This window comes from Nanorana parkeri, unplaced genomic scaffold (assembly GCF_000935625.1).
Source record: "Nanorana parkeri isolate BGI_ZX_2015 unplaced genomic scaffold, ASM93562v1 scaffold804, whole genome shotgun sequence".
In the NCBI taxonomy this organism is placed as follows: Eukaryota; Metazoa; Chordata; class Amphibia; order Anura; family Dicroglossidae; genus Nanorana; species Nanorana parkeri.
Window position 1 is genome coordinate 170,120 of NW_017307072.1, and position 12,292 is coordinate 182,411.

Below are 12,292 nucleotides of genomic sequence, written 5' to 3' on the forward strand. Positions count from 1 at the left end.
TGTTGCTAAAATGATTTGGTAAATGTTACTAAAATGTTTATGGAATGCAGTCACTGTCAGCCCCAGATGTGAACAGAGCAGAGATGAATGAATTGATTTGCAGCCATTCGGAAGAATTTGATCCTTTATTGTTGCATCATAATCCTCCTGAACATGTCACTAGTGTCATGTTATCCAACCTCAGGAGTCTGGAGCCAATCATGCGCAGACAAACATTATGAATCCAACCTCACCAGACATAAAATTCTGCAAATATATTTTATTTGCCTCATCTGCATCTGATTGAATTGTTCTTCTATAGTGTATAGTAAGTGTAGTACCTATTGTGGGAATAAAACAAAACACCAGAGACATAAATTTGCATAGATGTGCCGACACCACAAGGTATGCGTCTTCTGTTTTGCTTTCCAATCATCCAGAGAACCTCTGGACCGGGGGAGGACCCCCCCCTGAATTTCCCCTAAGCCCAAATTTACAGACATTGTAGAGTAATGCTTGCCTAAATGTTCCCATAGGCACAAAAAAACAACAATAATTAGGACAGTCAGCATGATAGGTTCAGAAGGGGGATTCCATTTCTTTGGACTCACTCCTGTAAAAGTCTCCTGATGCTCAAGGACATCCCAATTGGTATTAAAAAAAGCTGAGGCAAGTGTTTACTATGGAGATGCAAGCTCATATGCCTGGCATACCAGGCAGGAAGGAGAAAACAAAACATATTGGTTATCTAAACTCATACAGAACACAAAATCTGGTTGACTGATAGAAGAGCGGATCTGGATCACTGTCTTTCACTAGTGATGACTTTTTACAACTACTTCATTGTGCTAAGTGACAACCACACCATACTGCCATTGCTTTAAAGTGATATTCAAAATGGTTTTAAGCTATTTTGAATGCTGATGAAATCACTTACAATGAATGCTGCTCCTCGATGTTAAAAAGTTTTAGCGACCTGCAGAATCAGCTGGTCCCCTGAGCGCTGGCCCTGAAATCTTGTGTTAGGGTGGCTCTTTTACCTCGCAGGGTCCTGTAGAGCCACCCTTGCGTGTGGTAGTAAGCTGTGTGTGTTTCCACAAACACACAGGCACAGTTGGGCAAGCCACCTACCTCCTCCTTGCTCCTCACTCCTCCGTTCTCCAAGCAAGTAGATAGAGTGGATAGCTGATGGAGTCTGCGCTGTTCCTTGTGATATTGTACTGAACAGGAAGTTCAGGGAAGCAGAGCTGAGAGAGTTGGAGCCAGCTGTTCCTGATGACTGTAAGGGCTTGGGCAAAAACGTAAAGAAATACTTTTCTGGGCAATGTATATTTGATCTGGATTCATTATTGAAAACGAGATTAAGAGTTTAATACTACTTTAAAGGAAGTTATTGCCAAATATGTTTTAAAAATTAGAAATAAGACCAGGGCAGTATCTTGAGATTTAGCTGTCCTCGATTTCTAAATTACATATTTCACATTTTAAATTGACATATAGCCCTAAACCATATGAATAGACATCAAAGGGTGGTGCTTCTCTATCGTAAAAATGTGCTTTCGTGGTCTATACCCCAGGCACCAAATGAAATGCCACATGAGAAAATGCAAACAGCACTAAAAAGGTCAAGAAAATAAATAACTTTCCCTTTTTTAGTACAAGTCAATATGAACAATATACAGTTTACATGGATTTTTTTTGTAGCTAGTGATATATAAGCCAGAAACAGCTTTGAGCGCATCCTTAGTTGCCACAACTATAACTCTAACCCCTCCACAACTAACGGGGGACCTGTAATGCTTTCCCATTTTATAATTCAGCAGCCAATTGCCCCATGACCTACAGCAGACTTCTTACCCACAGAATTGTCTAGATCATACAAGTTTCTCAACCAGGAACGTTTCCAAGCTCTGTAAATCTTTCTATGGCTAGCAAAACTTAAAGCAAAAGATAACATTTGTGAGCTGCAGAACCTTCTTCAGGAAAATAAAGTCTAGTGAGAGTATGTATAGAAAGAAACAGTTATATCCACCCATTAACCTTGGAGCTATTCCAAACCAACCTTATATTAGTGTTACAGTTCTAAATTTCTGACCACCCAAAATGTTGATCTTGGGTTTTATGGTTTGGGCAAATTAAAAAGGGCCATGAATGGCATTTGTTTTTAATGAAGTACATGTAATGAGAGAAATATGGGGGCTACCAAGGCCGATTTTCTAAGAATACTTATTATCTGGCTGCCTTTGATGCCAATAATTTGTGTTATGTATCTGGAACAAGCATAATAAAAGTCAAAGTGAAGTGGATGAGCATGGCAGTCAGAAAGCTAGCATTTTCAGATGGTCCAATTCTCTCAACAGTCTACATTTTCTTAAACATAAACCTATAGTCATCACTCACTAATACATTGGCTTGTGGGTTCTCTCCAACCCTTTCAGTTCTTTTTGAAGAAGCACAATGATAAGGTTTCCATGGGCCAGATTCTACTGAGTTTTAACTGAATGCGGAGGTGGAGTCCAGCATGTTTGACCTTGCATCATGATCTATGGCTTTTCTAGACTTTAGACCAGACTTTAGCAAACTGTCTACCATGGAGGAACCCTTGAAATGAATTTTAGGCCTCAGAGAACCCCTGCTAAAAATCATCTAAAGCTCCCTGTGCATTAGCATAATCAAAAAGTTGTACATTTAATAATAAAAAATAAAGAACGCAGCATACTTAGCATATTCTGACACCCAGAGTGTCTCCTAATTTTAACACACTCCTGCATTACACGGCAAGATAATTTTCATCAATAACCATGAAATAAAACTGATAATAATACTGCCCACATTGGTGGTCTGTGGTAGAAGGACCCCCTTATATTGGAGGTCAGTGGAGAAATGCCACCTTACATTGGTGGTCAGTGGAGAAATGTCACCTTACATTGGTGGTCAGTGGAGAAATGTCACCTTACATTGGTGGTCAGTGGAGAAATGTCACCTTACATTGGTGGTCAGTGGAGAAATGTCACCTTACATTGGTGGTCAGTGGAGAAATGTCACCTTACATTGGTGGTCAGTGGAGAAATGTCACCTTACATTGGTGGTCAGTGGAGAAATGTCACCTTACATTGGTGGTCAGTGGAGAAATGTCACCTTACATTGGTGGTCAGTGGAGAAATGTCACCTTACATTGGTGGTCAGTGGAGAAATGTCACCTTACATTGGTGGTCAGTGGAGAAATGTCACCTTACATTGGTGGTCAGTGGAGAAATGCCACCTTACATTGGTGGTCAGTGGAGAAATGCCACCTTACATTGGTGGTCAGTGGAGAAATGCTCCCTTACATTGGTGGTCAGTGGAGAAATGCAGGCACTGTCACGTGGTAGATAAATGCTCTTCGCCTCAGAGAACCCCTAGCAACCTCTGCAGGAACACTATCAGGGTTATTCACAAAAGGGTGAAGAGTTTGGAGAAGGCAGGAGCTGATTGGGAAAAATTATCCAATTCAGCTCACTTTCCCGTTCAGCTATGTTGTCCTAGATTGTTAACTTCTCCTGCCTTCTCCAAACTCTTCACCCTTCTGTGAATAGCCCTGCTTGTCTTCACAAAATCCTGGCTGAGAAAGGCTGCTCTAGATCAAGATGTCATAGAAGTGCTGTAAGACATTGAGGGCAGAAAAAACCAATTGAGACCACTTGACTAATTTAAAGCTTGCATAAGTGAAGCACAATTGAAGGAGTTATTAATCATCACGGCCTCTGTATCATGATTTCCTCCTCTTATCTAGAGTATCATGGTGGGACACATAGTATATTATTATATTATAGTAATTAACACTGCTGTCAATATATTTTTAATGGCATAATATATACCCTACTAGCAGTGCTCTCACAGAATAGAGTAGAATTACACAATACAGACACACCATGATAATGCATGCAATGTCCACGTTTATTTGCAGGTGTATGCAGGAAAAACCTGTTTTTACTTTAAATTAGAAACATGATTCATTCCGCTACCAGTCCATTCAAAGTAACCAGTGCTCTTTGTAACAGTCTAGTCATAATCAAAGTACAATGTATGTTCATATCCAAGCATGCACAATCCCATTGCAGATTCAATATCTCTCACATGGAAATACAGTCAAGGCCAAAAATATTGGCACCCCTGCATTTCTGTCAGATAATGCTCAACTTTGCGCAGAAAATTGTTGCAATTACAAATGTTTAGGCCTAAATCTTTGTAATTGGAACAATTTTCTGCTCAGCGTGGTGAATTACCTGACAGAAATGCAGGGGTGCCAATATTTTTGGCCATGACTGTGTACATTATATAGTAGACATTAACCACAATAGATCTACATTAAAGTCCTTTTGCCAAGACATAGGTCTACTATTAGCAGACTTTAAGAGGTTAACTAAAGATTATGTCTTTTAGAACACCTTGAGCCATAAGAAGCTTAAGACACTTAGATTAAACAGTGTGTTCTAGCGTGCTGAGCACACAAATGGCTGCACAGGATTCTCCAACCGTCACAGTTGCGTCATCACTTCAGAGCGATCAGGAAGTTTTAGACAAAAATGCTAAATTGAAACTTCAGGGCATCTCTTTTCTTTCAAATGACAAGATAAAAAAATACAACGTGCATAGCAATGTCAGATCAACCAAAAGCAACAGAAAGCAGTATTTAATAAATAATAATGTGCACGTGTACTGGTAAAGGAGGTTAGAAATAAGCCAACTCACTTCAAAGGGATTTTTTTGATCCACTCCTTTGTCTGACTACGTCCATGCTGAAGCTGATATCACTGTAGAGAAAAAAAATAATCAACTCAGTATGCGCAGACTATGCGTCAGACATACATTCCTAAGGACAGAAATCACAGCAGCTGGGGCTCCGGGGAGCTGCAAATGTAGACGTATTTTATGCTGCGTGCACATACGCTTGTATTTGCGCCTGTGTGCATGAGCCCTGATCATGATGAAAAAACACAAAGTGGGGCTACACCTGTACTGCAATGGTTAACTGCTAATTTGTGTCCAGGTTCCAAAAATAAAGTTATACTCACCTGATCCTCAGCTCTGGCTTGCCCTTAGGCCGATTCCCTTCCGCCTTGCTTCCCCTCCGCTGCGGCAGTCTAAGAATCCTCGAGTCATCATGTTCTACACCTGTATAGGACGTGAAGACGTCTAGGGACATACATCGCTGCAGCAGAGGAAGAGACAGGCTGGAGGGAACGCTGTCACAGCTGGTTGGATCCAAGGTTTGGATGAGTAAACTTTTTTTTTTTCAACTTAGACACAAATGAGCATTTAACGCTTGCAGCGGGGCTGGGGAATTTTCCCCCCGAAGTTCTTCTTTAGTGAAAAATGCATGGTAAACTATCAGTAAATCCAAAGATATATAAGCAGCTGAAGTTTTATGCAGTTCTCAATGTTTTCTTGTAAACGTCTAGTTTGGCCCCACCCCTCCCACACCTTCCTTTTGATCTGTAAAGGTGGCCATACACCTGCCGATTATCGTACTATAATCGCGGGAAATCCCGCGATCGTACAATAATCAGCAGGTGTATGGAAGGCGTGCACCCGTTTCTACTGTGCGGTTGCCCGTCTTTTGTCTTACGAGCATGTTGGAAAACCAGCCGAAAATCATAAGGTTTTCGGAGGGTTTGTGGCGTACTCGTAAGACAAATGCTGCACGGGCCGGTGTGCGCAAGCGCACACTGCCCGCTCAGCATTGCAGTCATCGGAAGCCCTCCCCTCAGCGGGTCCAAGATGGGCAGATCGTACAAGCTTTTAATTACCTTACAACCATCGCAAGATGAAGTCTTGCAATGGTTGTAAAGTGTATGGCCAGCTTAATTGTGATTGGCAGCCTCGAAGACTAATGCAGATGCTCAAGGGATGAAAGGTAAGGAGTACTAAGCTCCATTTTTTCAGAAAAGACTCAGATATACTTAGAACTTTAGCTGCTTTTATCTGTTTTTGACAGTATTTAACCTTAAAATCCGGCCTAAATCATAAAACAACTAGGTGCCTATTCCATTTACTAATCTGACACCCCTCTCTGTGCACTGCTCTGATCCTGGAAGCTTTTGGTCACTAGGGGCTTCTCTACTTAAATGATTAGCTCCACCCACCAGTTGTCCCCCACAAGTCAGTAGCAGCAAGATGCCAGGGAGCTTTGAAATACTTTATATTACCTAAGGCTCAGTTACTAACAAGCCTCTTTCCTTGTAGGGTCCATGGCAAACTTAATTTGTAACCCCTTCCTTAAAATATTTACATGCAGCCTGCGTTTATTTTGTCCCCCAGTGACCTCACCTTCATCCTAACATCTTTGGTCACCAGTCAAACACTGAGGCTACATTTGTACATGCAGGACTGGCTGAATTTGCAGCGGTCACCCATCCTTGCTGTCAAAACATATAATATCATTGCACCGCAGCCTCTCGATTCCTAAACCTGTCATTTTATTCATGTCAAATTACACAGCAGAAAACAAAACAGCTGTCATAATTAGAGATGATTGCAGAGAAATTGAAGCCGCACAGTTCTGGAGCAGAAATAGAGAATCTTTGTGCAAGGAACGCCAGAAATTCCCATGACCTCCCTGCGGCAGACTACTTCATCACTTCATACAAATAGAGGAGCTGTGTGGTCCTGATTGATCTTGCAGAGATCACTCCAGGTCGGTCTAATAAAAAGCCAAAGGCCCAAATTAACACAGCGGAGTGTAAAATAGTGAAGGATACATAACAGGGTTTGAATCTGACAGTATTTGCTCAGTACACTTATTTTGCTTGGTCCGCCCTTAATATCTAACAGTTATTATAATGACCATTTGCATAGAGCTTTGAACTTCAAGGCCTCATTCACACAGGCCGTTACACCATACAGGAAGGGGTGGTCGTTGACACGCCTGGAGCTGCGGGACGCAAAAGCTGTGCGCTCTCACACGCTGTTTCCCACAGCTCCAAGTTTTGATAGCCGCACACAGAAGGTGTACAGATCTGGATCCATCATGTCTGCGTCCGAAGCTGTACACCGTCTGTGTGCAGCTGTCAAAACTCAGAGCTGCGGGAAGCAGCGAGTGAGGGTGTACAGCTCCTGTGTCTTCATAGCATTGCACGAGCTGCCCACACCCTTCTTCACACAGCCCTTCCCGCTGTATGAAGAAATAAACCCCATGTGAATGAGGCCTTGAGCTCAATTTAAATCAGCGAAATACATTCCAGATGCATCAAAACAAAAGGTGTTCATTGTCTTACAGTTTGGCTTCATTCTATAGTAGCCACAGTCTAAGTATATCGGGAAAAATAAGTCAAGGCAACTGGACTTGCTGTATTTTTCTTGAAGACATTTCACTGGTCATCCAACCAGCTTTCTCAGTTCAAAAATACCGAGTAGAAAAGCCTGTCCCCTGCTGGCAGATGCAGATTGGGAGTCTTGCTTTCTTTGTGAAGGTTTGCAATGAACAAATCAAATAAAAACAATTGTAATAGGTCAACACAACGAATGTTTCAAGTGGTTTCCCCAAATTCAACTGAAAACTTTTCATGACTTCTGCAGTCTCAACATTCTTCTTGATAGAAATACACCACCTACTCCTACTTCTGATTGATGGATTACATTGATGATGCCATACCCAAGGAGACTGCAGGCCACACTGGCTGAACATCGACAAGTATCACCTGCAATCTTTGTTACTATATCTTGCAGGCAACATTGAACCACCTGCTTGAAATTAGGAGCAGCATTGTCAGCCTTATGTGTGCTGGAAACAGCCCACTGCCAATGGGAGGCAGCCCGATGACCAGCCCACTGCCAATGGGAGGCAGCCCGAGTGCGCACGGCAGGCTGACAATGCTAAGGCCTCATTCACACAGCAGTCGGCCCGTACAGATCCGTGTGGCATGCACGGCCGTATTGGTCCGCTCCCGGTAAGGACAGGTGCTGCATGTGATTTGTACGCAGCAGTCTGTTCTTCTCAATGGGAGTATATGGCCGTGTGCTCACCCGAACTGCATATCCGTGCAGGTGCACGTGTCTGTACTCGTACACAGACAGGGTGGATCCTGTCTGCGTCTGAGCACAGACAACCGCACCGATGTGCAGTTCCGGTGAGTGTACGGCGGCGTACTCCCAAAGAGAAGAACAGGCTGCTGCATACAAATCACACGCAGCACCCGTCCTTCCTGGGAGCAGCCCGATAAGGCCGTGCATGCCGCACGGATCTGTATGGGCCAACATTTAGCTGTGTTAATGAGGCCTAAGCCAGTGTCTTGCAATTGGCAGCATTGTCATGCTGCCAGGCATCCCAATGACCAACTTAAGGAGTGCGCACATCAGGCTGACAACGCTAAGCCACTGTCTTGAAATTGGCAGCATTGTTAGCCTCCCATGCGCACACTCCTTAAGTTGGTCATTGGGCTGCATCCTCCCTCTCTGCCGGAAGCAGAAAATGCTGGTACTGGCAGGATATTCACACAAAATAATTGGCTTAAAAAACTGAGACATGATGAGAAATGGATTTTGGGTTTACGCTTAAACAGCATATAGTAACAAAGATTGCAAAAGAGATTGGTTTCCTATAGCAACCATTACACATTATTTTCAAACCCAGACTGGAAGCATGACAGGGGAAAGCTGATTGGTTGCTATTTGCAACAAGACCTTTACCACAGTCTTTAGACATCAGACCCATAATAAGGAGGACACTGACCATCCTTTTTCCCTGTAGCAAAAATGCATATTTACATATGGTTAACAATGTAACTATGGTGTGCCATGCTGGTTCTATATATAATGATCTAAAAATAAACACATGCAGCATATACTTTGAAACAATAAAAAATGTGTAGTGATGTCTCCTGAGCCTCGTAATAAATGAGCCCTTTCATTCCCCTTGCCCCATCCCTTCACAATGTGAATAATAACAATTGCTGGCTACGGAATGTGTAGAATACCAGAGCAGCCTCTCCCAGCTTCCTGCTGTACACACCTGCTGTTCAGTTCAGAAACAGGCCCACCAGCAGAGGAGGACGCACACATACCATCACATATACACGTACACACAATAATGAGACAAACCCAACATCAAAACCCTATAAAATAAATTCCCCTTTTGCAGCCAAATTGGGAGTACATATACTTTATATTTCTCACATGTTCCCATTCACAAAATATAAAAAAATTGCTGCTTAAATTTTTAAGTGCTTCTTATTTGCCGAAAAATGCTGCCTAGCTTCCCCCCTATGTAACGTAAAGGAGGCGACAGTAAGAAGTCAAGGGTTAAGTGCTTGTTTTGTTTAGGGGCCTTAAATAAAGCAGATATATTCACCTGATCCTCAGTCCAGCAGGGCTGCTAGACTAGTCACGTCAGAGTCTTCTCCCCTGGACTTATTTCATCACATCTAATGCAGGTCCATTGACATGCATTGGATGTAAGGACGCAGAGAGACATTCCATGTCTGGTGTGGAGGGGGAGAAAGGTTAGCGCTGACTGCTGATTTTTCTCAAATTGCTGCCCAGCATAGCAAAGCATCTTAGGTTAAACTGACAGATGATCTCCAGAAATGTACATTATTCACGCTATTCTACTAGTGACATATTACACGCACTCACTAGCCACTTTATTAGGTACACCTTGCTAGTACCGGGTTGGACCCCCTTTTGTCTTCAGAACTGCCTTAATTTTTCATGGCATAGATATAACAAGGTGCTGGAAACATTCCTTAGGGGGTTTGGTCCATATTGACATGATAGAATCCCGAAGTTGCTGCAGATTTGTCAGCTGCACATCCATGATGTGAATCTCCCATTCCACCACATCCCAAAGGATGAGATCTGGTGGCTGTGGAGGCCATCTAAATACAGCAAACTAATTGTCATGTTCAAGAAAAAAGTTTGAGATGATTTTAGCTTTGTGACATGCCGGTTATCCAGCTGGAAGTAGCCATCAGAAGATGAGTACACTGTGGCCATAAAGGGATGGACATGGTCAGCCAGAATACTCAAGCAGGCTGTGGCATATAAATGATGTTCAATTGGTACTAAGGTGCCCAAACTGTGCCAAAAAATACCCCACAAGTGAAACAAATGGGAAAAGCAGTCATCAATTCATAACTAGCTTTCAAGCAAGGTGCACATGTAAGGGCTTTACACAGTACAAAAGCAAACATTTCCCAGCGCACTCACCAGCCGGCCTGCAAAAAAACAAAATACCAATACACTGTCTATCTACTAGGGTTAAAAACAGAGAAAATATCCCACACACCATGACCACCACCAGCCTGAACCACTGATACAAGGCAGTATGGATCCATGCTTTCATGTTATGTTGTTGTAAACATTGCTCATCAGACCAGGCAAGGTTTTTCCAATCTTCTACTGCCCAATTTTGGTGAGCCCTTGTGAATTGTATCCTCATTTTCCTGTTCTTCGATGACAGGCGTGGCACCCGGTGTGGTCTTCTGTTGCTGTAGCCCTTTTGCTTTAAGGTTCAACGTGTTGTGCGTTCAAAGATGTTCTTCGGCATACCTCAGTTGTAATGATTGGTTATTTTGGTTACCTTTATCATTCTCTGTAAACCCTAGAGATGGTTGTGCATGAAAATCCCAGTAGATCAGCAGTTTCTGAAATATTCAGACCAGCCCGTCTGGCACCAACAACAACGCCACGTTCAAAGTCACTTTAATCATCTTTCTTCCCCATTCTGATGCTCAGTTTGAACTTCAGCAGATCGTCTTGTCTAATTGCCTATATGCATTGAGTTGCTGCCATGTGATTGGCTGATTAGATATTTGCGGTATCTAGCAGTTGAACAGGTACACCTAATTAAGTGGCCAGATAGTGGATATCATGGTCTTAGGACACAAGTCTATATTTCAAAATACTATAAAGACAAATGCATATAACCAATGATATGGAGAACGGGACTGGTTCCGACAACCTTCATTCCTTGACAATAAAACCAAAAGAATTCACAAAAACAGGTTAGAAAAGACATCTCTGGTCAATGACTAATCAATAAATCTGTGCAATGTGATTAGCAATACATAACAGGAAAAACTATTTTGACCCTAAGTGCCATGTGTAGAAATACAATCAGCATCTTCAAAACAAATTTTCAGTTGAATTCATCATATTGAAAATACCACGGAGATATTATCACAACCACCAGCAACAAAGCTAAAACAGTTACACAGAGACAATTTTTCATGGCCATTAGATTACTGGATAGCGTAAACAATATGAACAATCACAAAATATAATCAGAGTGACACTAAAGAGGATGGAAAGTCAACAAGGGTTGGAAATGGCTTGTCACAGGAAATCCTAGTGATTTATTCACAGTCTTTAACCTACTTGTGCAAAATAAGTAAAAAAGATCTTTAAAGCTGAACTCCGGGATAAGCATATATATTTTTTCTTTATATAGTAAATAACAAAAACCCCAGTGGTGATTAAATACCACCAAAAGAAAGCTCTCTGTTCCCAAAAAATGATATATAATTCATTTCAGTACAGCGTTGCATGACTGAATAAACATCAGTCAAAGTACCGCAGCGCTGAATACTGAAAAATGGCCGGGACAGGAAGGGGGTTTACACCCCAGTCTTCAAGTGGTTAAGGGTTTTAATGGTGGATCTGGCTCATTATTGCGTGGGAGCATAAAGTTTAACTCCATACTGACAGCAAACATTCCATGGTTACATCACTCTAGAAACTGAGATGACGATATATAATATTGATTGTGTTCACAATGAAGAGACATACAATTTTATCACTTTGTATTTGTTTCATACAAATGATTTACTCACGTACTCATTTATTGAATTTCTTTATTGCAGCAAGGTTCAACAGGGAAGGACTTGATAATGACAAAGCATGTACCTAACAATGCGCATATAGTTGGAATTTATGTGTATACTAGGAAAGTGCACCCATCCCTTGAATGGCTCATTTAGAATGGTGTTTTTTTATGGAAGTATAGTAATGTAGATTATACATTGTTTTAAAATACTTCAGTGTGACTAAGGTTTTAAGTAAATCTTTGGAAACATGTGGAGTGAAAGTTTAATACCATAGCTGCATCAGAATCACACAGCCTTTGTTGAGCCATGTGGTATGGCCAGAAATTAGTTTTGCAAGCATGGAAGAGGTGTGCATAAGCTCAAATTAATTAGCATGGCCACCTAGACAGCAAAAAAACAGGCTCTAGAAACACAGTAAAGTTAGCACTGAGCTCATTATATATAGCTGTATGATTATGGTATAATGCCATCTACCTGTGCACAATATGATGCCAGCTTCATGTAGTCTT

General features: G+C 41.8%; 1 long non-coding RNA gene across 1 annotated transcript in view; it reads right to left on the reverse strand.

Annotated features, from left to right (window-relative positions):
* Nucleotides 1–4,716: 4,716 nt before the first annotated feature.
* LOC108794030 overlaps nucleotides 4,717–12,292 on the reverse strand; it is a 122,210-nt gene continuing 114,634 nt past the window's right edge. Inside the window, exon 4 of the long non-coding RNA XR_001941686.1 lies at nucleotides 4,717–4,772. This is a non-coding gene — a long non-coding RNA (uncharacterized LOC108794030). The remainder of the gene's footprint in view (nucleotides 4,773–12,292) is intronic.